Below are 9,889 nucleotides of genomic sequence, written 5' to 3' on the forward strand. Positions count from 1 at the left end.
TCTTACCGTGACATTGTAGTCCTCAGCAAAATGGTGATGATGGTGACATTAGATCTCATGAATTTACTTCATGTGACCTATGAGCTCATTTATCTAGTTTCTTTGACCAACAACCTCATGAATGTCGCTTCTCTAGGTAGTCGCCCATCGCCCAAAATTGTGAAGGAAACTGCAGATTGATGATTCCAAGTCAATCAGTTAAGCTTTTAATAAATCAGTGTGCCCTAAATTGAACTCCATTTCATTCATGTGGTGAGGTTAAGTTTGCTTGTAATAGTTAGTGTTTGTTACACTATCACTAAGCCACAGTATCATACAGTAGTAAGCTATCCCCTTCAGACGCTCATCACAGACTATATGGTTGGTAATGAGTCTGTTTGTATGTTAACAGTCTCTGCAACTTTAACATAACACACCACAAATGGCATCCAAAGTGTCCAAGTAATGATGATTTTTGTTTTTGAGATGTTTTCTTTCAATAATGCACACACTTTTCCTATACTTATGAACATTTCTATCAATAAAGACTAATGTTTCTCTTAACATTCGTTATTAAATAAGATTGACCCTGACGTGATTTGAACACGCAACCTTCTGATCTGGAGTCAGACACGCTACCGTTGCGCCACAAGGCCCTTCAAAATGTTAAAATTGTACCCCACACAACATGGCATTGTTGAAATACTGGAGCGCTGGTGATTAAGTGTGTATGTGTGTGTAAAACCTAGGAAGCCATACACTGAATCCACCGTGTTTAGACCGTACTCATTCTGAATGTACATTTACGTGCTAAAGTTACCTGTTTATGTTTCTAAGTCGTTATTTCTGGAATGCACGTGCACATTCACGTGCATGTGCTTTGTCACATTTGAGCTCCAGTGGCGCAATCGGTCAGCGCGCGGTACTTATACAGCAGTATCCAGCAGAGTAATGCCGAGGTTGTGAGTTCAAGCCTCACCTGGAGCAACCTTTAACATCATCATACTGTATCATTCAATTGATTAATGAGGCGCAAATCTGTTCTTGCCGTGACATTGTAGTCCTCAGCAAAGAGGTGATAATGGTGTCATTAGATCTCATGAATTTACTTCATGTGACCTATGAGCTCATTTATCTAGTTTCTTTGACCAACAACCTCATGAATGTCGCTTCTCTATGTAGTCGCCCATCGCCCAAAATTGTGAAGGAAACTGCCGATTGATGATTCCAAGTCAATCAGTTAAGCTTTTAATAAATCAGTGTGCCCTAAATTGAACTCCATTTCATTCATGTGGTGAGGTTAAGTTTGCTTGTAATAGTTAGTGTTTGTTACCCTATCACTAAGCCACAGTATCATAGAGTGATACTGTGCATGTGCATTGTCACTATTGAGCTCCAGTGGCGCAATCGGTCAGCGCGCGGTACTTATATAGCAGTATCCAGCAGAGTAATGCCGAGGTTGTGAGTTCAAGCCTCACTTGGAGCAACCTTTAACATCATCATACTGTATCATTCAATTGATTAATCAGGCACAAATCTGTTCTTGCCGTGACATTGTAGTCCTCAGCAAAAAGGTGATAATGGTGACATTAGATCTCATGAATTTACTTCATGTGACCTATGAGCTCATTTATCTAGTTTCTTTGACCAACAACCTCATGAATGTCGCTTTTCTATGTAGTCGCCCATCGCCCAAAATTGGGAAGGAAACTGCCGATTGATGATTCCAAGTCAATCAGTTAAGCTTTTAATAAATCAGTGTGCCCTAAATTGAACTCCATTTCATTCATGTGGTGAGGTTAAGTTTGCTTGTAATAGTTAGTGTTTGTTACACTATCACTAAGCCACAGTATCATAGAGTATTAAGCTATCCCCTTCAGACGCTCATCACAGACTATATGGTTGGTAATGAGTCTGTTTGTGTGTTAACAGTCTCTGCAACTTTAACATAACACACCACAAATGGCATCCAAAGTGTCCAAGTAATGAAGATTTTTGTTTTCGAGATGCTTTCTTTCAATAATGGACACACTTTTCCTATACTTATGAACATTTCTATCAACAAATAATGACTAATGTTTCTCTTAACATTCGTTATTAAATAAGAATGACCCTGACGTGATTTGAACACGCAACCTTCTGATCTGGAGTCAGACGCGCTACCGTTGCGCCACAAGGCCCTTCAATATGATAAAATTGTACCCCACAAAACATGGCATTGTTGAAATACTGGAGCGCTGGTGATTAAGTGTGTATGTGTGTGTAAAACCTAAGAAGCCATACACTGAATCCACCGTGTTTAGACCATACTCATTCTGAATGTACATTTACGTGCTAAAGTTACCTGTGCATGTTTCTAAGTCGTTATTTCTGGAATGCACGTGCACATTCACGTGCATGTGCATTGTCACATTTGAGCTCCAGTGGCGCAATCGGTCAGCGCGCGGTACTTATACAGCAGTATCCAGCAGAGTAATGCCGAGGTTGTGAGTTCAAGCCTCACCTGGAGCAACCGTTAACATCATCATACTGTATCATTCAATTGATTAATGAGGCGCAAATCTGTTCTTGCCGTGACATTGTAGTCCTCAGCAAAGAGGTGATAATGGTGTCATTAGATCTCATGAATTTACTTCATGTGACCTATGAGCTCATTTATCTAGTTTCTTTGACCAACAACCTCATGAATGTCGCTTCTCTATGTAGTCGCCCATCGCCCAAAATTGTGAAGGAAACTGCAGATTGATGATTCCAAGTCAATCAGTTAAGCTTTTAATAAATCAGTGTGCCCTAAATTGAACTCCATTTCATTCATGTGGTGAGGTTAAGTCTGCTTGTAATAGTTAGTGTTTGTTACACTATCACTAAGCCACAGTATCATAGAGTATTATGCTATCCCCTTCAGACGCTCATCACAGACTATATGGTTGGTAATGAGTCTGTTTGTATGTTAACAGTCTCTGCAACTTTAACATAACACACCACAAATGGCATCCAAAGTGTCCAAGTAATGAAGATTTTTGTTTTTGAGTTGTTTTCTTTCAATAATGCACACACTTTTCCTATACTTATGAACATTTCTATCAACAAATAGTGACTAATATTATATTTCTCTTCAAATTCGTTATTAAATATGAATGACCCTGACGTGATTTGAACACGCAACCTTCTGATCTGCAGTCAGACGCGCTAAAGCTACCTTTTGTATATTTGTAAGTCGTTATTTCTGGAATGCACGTGCACATTCTCGTGCATGTGCATTGTCACAATTGAGCTCCAGTGGCGCAATCGGTCAGCGCGCGGTACTTCTACAGCAGTATCCAGCAGAGTAATGCCGAGGTTGTGAGTTCAAGCCTCACCTGGAGCAACCATTAACATCATCATACTGTATCATTCAATTGATTAATGAGGCACAAATCTGTTCTTGCTGTGACATTGTAGTCCTCAGCAAAAAGGTGATAATGGTGACATTAGATCTCATGAATTTACTTCATGTGACCTATGAGCTCATTTATCTAGTACCAACAACCTCATGAATGTCGCTTCTCTATGTAGTCGCCCATCGCCCAAAATTGTGAATGAAACTGCCGATTGATGATTCCAAGTCAATCAGTTAAGCTTTTAATAAATCAGTGTGTCCTAAATTGAACTCCATTTCATTCATGTGGTGAGGTTAAGTCTGCTTGTAATAGTTAGTGTTTGTTACACTATCACTAAGTCACACTATCATAGAGTATTAAGCTATCCCCTTCAGGCGCTCATCAAATTATATGGTTTGTATTTAGTGTTTTATTATTTTCACACTCTGAAACTTTAAATAAACGTGCCACAATTGCATACAGTTGGAGTCCAAAGAGTTCAAGTAATAAAGATTTTTATTTGATGTCTCTTCTTTTGATAATACATGAAGCTCATATACTTTTTCTGTATTTATGAATATTTCTATAGACTAATAATGAATAATGTTTCTTTTTACATTCGTTGTTAAATATGAATGACCCTGACGTGAATTGAACACGAAATTTCTGATGTGGAGTCAGACGCACTACTGTTGCGCCACAAGCCCACAATGTATCATAAAATTGTACCCCCCATCACATGGCATTGTTTAAATACTGGAGCGCTGGTGATTTACTGTAGGTGTGACTGCATGTGCAAACCTATGAAGCCAATCTCGGAACCTATCGTGTTCAGACCATATTCATTCTGAATGTACCATCTGCACCAAAGTTACTTTTGCATGTTTGTAAGCCGTTATTTCTTTAATGCACGTGAACACTCGTGCATTCAAGAAAATAAAATGTGCTGCAGTTGTGCAATCCGTCAGGGCGCGGTACTTATACAGCAGTATCCAGCAGAGTAATGCCGAGGTTGTGCATTGAAGCCTCACCTGGAGCAACCTTTAAATTCGACACACTGTATCATAAGTTGAATAAAGGGGCACAGATCTCTTCTCGGCCTGACAGTGCAGTCCTCAGCAAAAAGGTCATCATTGTGACATGTGATGTTCATATACAATTGGCTTGATAATGATTGTGTTTGTGTCCGCACCACACTCTTTGCAAGCTGAATATAGCCTGACATTTATGCATTCGACGAAGCAGTATTGTGACTTGTAATAATTTTCTATGAAATTCTGATCACCCAAACGTCATCAGGCAACTTTTTGCTCTCGTGTCGAAGAATCTTCTGTTATACCACAACGGTGTTGAAACAAACATCATGGCTGTTTTTGACATGCATTAGCTGCCGTTGTACATGGGGTATGCCGGTAAGTGGAAGAGAGGTGAAAACAAATATTGGTCCATGTCAATTGGCATTGTTGCTATGGTTTTCTTGTAAATGTTTGATTTGACATGCCTCACCTTTGCTATGTTTGAGCACATTCTCCCTTAATCGTACTTCTTTTAAATAATAACAGAATTCTTTCACGTTAATGCGTATATTGTTCGGAATTTCAGTAACGTGACAGCTTCTGGGTGCACGGGGGCATGTGTATGTATGAATGGGTTTGAATGTGTGTGAATGCTGTGGGTGTGTGTGCATTTCGGGGGCCTACCTATAAACCTTGGTATGTGAATGATACAGTTGTGAAGATACAGGTACGAACACGTCCCGTCTATTCATGTCAGCCTATGCATCAACCACACACCAGCGGCAATGTCCCGGCCATTTACTGATTGGGCCTGTCCCTTTTTGCCCTGTGAGATGAAGCATTCACACCGGGGAGTGTCGAAGTGGATGTGGAGGCCATAGATGTATAGTCTACTATAGGTTAAGGACGGTGCATGCATTGTGTTATAACCTATCTTAAAAGGAGACAACATCCACGCTAATATGTTTTATATATCCTTGACCCACAATATTTGTTAACATTATTTTGTTGTTTGTTGTGTAAATATATTTTGTGTATATTCTTTCCTAAAAAAAACACGTTTGAATCATATGTCCAGTACGCCCTCTAGTGTTGAGATATCTGTATGGCCTCCTTTCTAATCCAAAGTAGGCAAGTGTTTAATGTAGCGAGCAAAAAACAGCAAGTTTAACCCCATGCCCAAACGTACATACTGACTCTTGGGTTGTCTGTTTCTTCTACTTTTTTGAACTTTTTTTACTCTCTTTTTACTTTTTTCTGGTATGTCCCTCGCATTAGCGTTTTAGCCAGATATGATAAAACACAAACGGCAGAGGGAATTAAGCAATTACAATGAGATTTATTAAAACACATCAAAGCTCATAATAGCCATGGATCCTGAACCAGGCTCTGTGTAGATGGTGCGGTCAGACCCGTGCAGGGCCTCGCTAGAGCCGTCAGTGTGCAACTCGAACCAGCAGATGGTACTGTTGACCAGTGAATCTTTCATCAATGATTTTTGTGATTGTCCCAACGGGTCTCTGTTGTGCACTAAAATAATGAGTTTACCTCTTTGATCACGATGGGCAACAAGCCTACATCTGAAATAGATTCAACCCTTATGAGTTTATGACACATGAATAAAACAACAGCAACGACAACAGAAGCAGCATGAGTCTTATGTTCATCATGTGAAACGATGGGGTTGCCAAGAGAAAAACGTTGTTCGTGCTGAAAAGGTGGGAAGGTGGCGTTGAGTGGGATTAGCCAGGGCCTCAGCAGGGTGCCTCGTGGACCCCTGGCACCCACAAACAGCCCGGTTGATCTGCCACAAATTACTGTCAGTCTGACAGCAGGGGGCTCCTCTTCGCTTGAGGTTGAACGCTTTCCTCATTTACTGTTCTTTCTGTCCGATTTCATCTTTTGCCCTTGATTCTCATCCCTTCTCTGTTCCTCCCTGCCTGTCTGCAGGTGATAAATTAGAATGCATTTCAATAAATCGTTAGGACGTCAATGTCCCCATACTTCAGTGGATGTGGCAGTGCTCTTGTTACAAATACTAATATTCCCTTTCAAGGAAAGACAAGCATACGCAACCAGCTCACCAACATTGTTCAGACCACGGTCAATATCTGGAAATGCTTATGATACTGAGGTGATAACGGTACTTTGTTTTAAACAGCGATCCCTTCGGATCTCGACTCACTATTGCAGAATTCACACCCAACGAGACTCACTACACTGGCTGTACTTTAAAAAGACTGAACTCTTACTCAAGTTATTGACGGTCTCTTGGCTGGCCAATCAATGCATACTAACCCTTCACCAAAAATCAACATATATGTCATTTTATGACATACATGCATACAATGCCGGCTGTGAGTTCAAGCCTCACATGGAGCAAGATTTAAATTGATCTATCTTAACATTTAAATCAAAACCCTACATAAATCCTTGTTTATCCTGTCCTCTACTGACTCTAGTGAAGCAAGTACTGATCACTTTCTGATGACATAATTATTATAATTTCTCAATAATTTAATAGTGCTTCTACATCAGAATGCATCATGGGAGTTCTTGTTGGCGATACTCTGCCACTTTGAGAGGAATCAAGAGAGATGTAAAGAAAAACACTAAAAAAATGTGTGTTTGTGCGTGTGCGTGCGCGTGTGCGTGCGCGTGTGCGTGTGTGTGTGTGTCTGTGTGAATTAGTGCCCCAGTGGCGCAATCGGTCAGCGTGCGGTCCTTATACAGCAGTATCTAGCAGAGCAATGCCAAGGGTGTGCGTTCGAGCCTCACCTTGAGCAATGTTAAACTTGGCCTATGAACAATACATCCCTGAACGATAGTTTTTCTAGATAGTTTTTGTTATCACTCACTGCTTAAGTGTACTACTTGTAACTTCCGTGGTCTCTCTAAGTATTAATACTTAGTTGGGCAATGAAAACCATTGAAAAGGTGCTGCAGCTACCATATCATTGCTGGGGACTTGCCCAGATGATCAAAGATAATATGCTTGGTGTATCTGTGTTTAGTAGCTGTCAGTGCCTTGTGTGTATCAGCTTCGTGCTTGCCTGGTGTCTGCTTTGGAGCATCACGGCTGCTTTGAGTTTTACCTCGCTGATGTTTATCTGTCATGTCACCTGATCAATGGCACACTAGATTTAATCAATACCCTGGGTGCAACTCCACCTCGCAAGTCAATACATGACCCCCCACACCCCTTTCTCTCCTCCCTTCTCTCCCCGGGCAACAATGCCATTCTCTCACTCTCCCTCTCTTCTCAGATAAGGAGAAACTTTGCCTTTGGTCTCAACTTCATGAACAAAGTTAAAGTTAGAACGTTAGCACTTCCGTGCGGATAAACACCTATGCATTCTCCTATAGTTAGAGACATACACAGTGTTGGACAGATCCAGCCACACTCAACATGATTTCATCATCCTTCAGTAAACACTGGACAGAGAATGATGGGCCTCATCACATCTGAAGGATAAGAGAGCTGATTCCACATAGTTGGGGGTCGTTGGGGGTCGTTGGGAGTCGTTGGGGGTCGTTGGGGGTGTCGTGTGTTGATTTGTGCTCAGCACAATGTGGGTGTCATCGATACCAGGGGGTACAATGGGAATTTTCTTCCCCCCAAGGACGACAAAAGGTTCCTCCATCTGCAGAGAACGACAGCATAGGCAATGATTATTATTATTTCATGTTTAGTGGTTTACAGATTTACACAGGAAAATGTACTTTTCCCTGTGTAAATGAATACTGAAATATGCAGGACACTAGTAAATTAATAGATTGCAATGAACTTCAAAATCCGCTTGTTGGCTTACACGGAAAGGAGGTTAGTCATTTGAATTGTCATAAGTAAGCAGAATGCGTCCCTCTTTTTCTCTTTCGATAGTACTTCTTCCATAATCCCCATTAGGACTTAGCAATGCCCTCTTTCAGCCACTAAATCCCCCTCATAACATCTCTCTTTTTCTATGTATATGTCTCATTGAGATCCTTGTAATTACTGATTACTAAATCAACTAAATCAAAGTATGCACATTTGTCCTTAACTCTTTGGCAAAAGGCAGCACGTTCTTACACAGAGCCTAGCATCACTTAGACGGACACTACTACATAGGCACCTGGAACCACAATGTAAACACACGCACGCACGCACGCACGCACACAAACACACACTCACACTCCCCCACAGTACAACAGCATACTGAACCACCATGCTTGTGTCCTTCTCTAGGCCGTGCCACCAGTGTGTGTACAGTGTGTACATAAATAACATGACTCCCATTGAGTATGCAATGCCTTTGGCGAAAACAACATTATATACATATCTATGTATGTATATATATATATATATATATATATATATATATATAATATATATCATAAAGAGACTGAGACCAAAATCCTGCAGTCCTCCGTGCTGTGCCAGTACATCAGGGGGAAGATAAAGTCAAGTGAGTAGAGGTTTCCCCGCCGCCAGCCGGAAGGCACGCCCGCCTCGTCACGTAGGTGTCTTTGATTTCTCCTCTGTGACACACCGACCCCCCCCCACCCACCGCCGGGAGGAGCCATCTTTTACCGCGGCGCCAAATCGCTCCTGACACGCCGTCTGCCCGGCCCCGCCGACGCTGTCTGGGGGTCTGCGCGGAGAATCCTAACCAGCCGCCACCGCAATGTTACATCTCGCAGACGAACCCAAGGAGCGAACACAAGAAAAGTAAAAAAGAGAAGCTGGCACAGGCGTATAAACAGGGAGACACACACACGCACACACACATTGGATTGGTATTAGAACTCAGACTTGCGTTCATGTCGATACACTTAATGCAATCAGAGAAATACGCACACTGGCTGGATGTGTGTGTGTGTGTGTGTGTGTGTGTGTGTGTGTGTGTGTGTGTGTGTGTGTGTGTGTGTGTGTGTGTGTGTGTGTGTGTGTGTGTGTGTGTCTGTGTGTGTGTGCGCGCGTGCTTGTGTGTGTGTGTTTGTGTGTGTGTTTGTGTGGGTGTGTGCGTATGTGTGTACGTATGTGTGTGTGTGTGTGTGTGTGTCTGTGTGGTGATCATCTGAGCGCGTGTGTGTGTGGGAGTGTGTTTCTGTGTATCAGCGAGCGAGATGGTTGCCTCAGTTGACAGCTGTCATGGCTGCTTTGGTTCTGGCTCCCCAGCACTTTGCCAAACAAGCCTATTATCTGACACGCCCGCCTTCAGGACCCCCCCCCCCCCCCACCTCCCTCCTAAACCCCAAAGGCTCCAATTGGGTCAGCCGCCACCGGACAGCCCCTAAACCGGGGTGACAGACAAAAGCACCCAGCTGGGATACAGCAACACCTCCCACCCAAATAAAAATAAAAAACATCCCAAAAAAACACATAGAGAGTAAAAATACATGACACACTTCTCATTAAGCCCTGCGGACCGAGACACAACAGAGACTTTTATCAGCATACTACTAGGAAGGGGGAGATGGGGGGCGGAGGGGCGGGAAACCACAGGCCCACTGGAGAGCAGTCAAGGAGCAAGAGTACTCCTGCTTTTCAGG

At 42.3% G+C, this 9,889-nt stretch overlaps 1 protein-coding gene and 6 non-coding genes across 7 annotated transcripts in view; 5 read left to right on the plus strand and 2 right to left on the minus strand.

Moving 5' to 3' along the window:
* LOC130377672 (partitioning defective 3 homolog) overlaps positions 1-9,889 on the plus strand; it is a 271,523-nt gene that overhangs the window by 58,167 nt on the left and 203,467 nt on the right. The gene's annotated exons all lie outside the window — the stretch shown is intronic.
* trnaw-cca (transfer RNA tryptophan (anticodon CCA)) lies at positions 564-635 on the minus strand. The gene has a single exon. It is a non-coding gene; the product is annotated as a tRNA-Trp (tRNA).
* Positions 873-966, plus strand: trnai-uau (transfer RNA isoleucine (anticodon UAU)). The gene is made up of 2 exons: positions 873-910; positions 931-966. It is a non-coding gene; the product is annotated as a tRNA-Ile (tRNA).
* trnai-uau (transfer RNA isoleucine (anticodon UAU)) lies at positions 1,372-1,465 on the plus strand. The gene is made up of 2 exons: positions 1,372-1,409; positions 1,430-1,465. It is a non-coding gene; the product is annotated as a tRNA-Ile (tRNA).
* On the minus strand, positions 2,088-2,159 carry trnaw-cca (transfer RNA tryptophan (anticodon CCA)). Its single transcript has one exon. It is a non-coding gene; the product is annotated as a tRNA-Trp (tRNA).
* On the plus strand, positions 2,397-2,490 carry trnai-uau (transfer RNA isoleucine (anticodon UAU)). The gene is made up of 2 exons: positions 2,397-2,434; positions 2,455-2,490. It is a non-coding gene; the product is annotated as a tRNA-Ile (tRNA).
* On the plus strand, positions 3,253-3,346 carry trnar-ucu (transfer RNA arginine (anticodon UCU)). The gene is made up of 2 exons: positions 3,253-3,290; positions 3,311-3,346. It is a non-coding gene; the product is annotated as a tRNA-Arg (tRNA).

This window comes from Gadus chalcogrammus, chromosome 23, assembly GCF_026213295.1.
Source record: "Gadus chalcogrammus isolate NIFS_2021 chromosome 23, NIFS_Gcha_1.0, whole genome shotgun sequence".
Lineage (NCBI taxonomy): Eukaryota > Metazoa > Chordata > Actinopteri > Gadiformes > Gadidae > Gadus > Gadus chalcogrammus.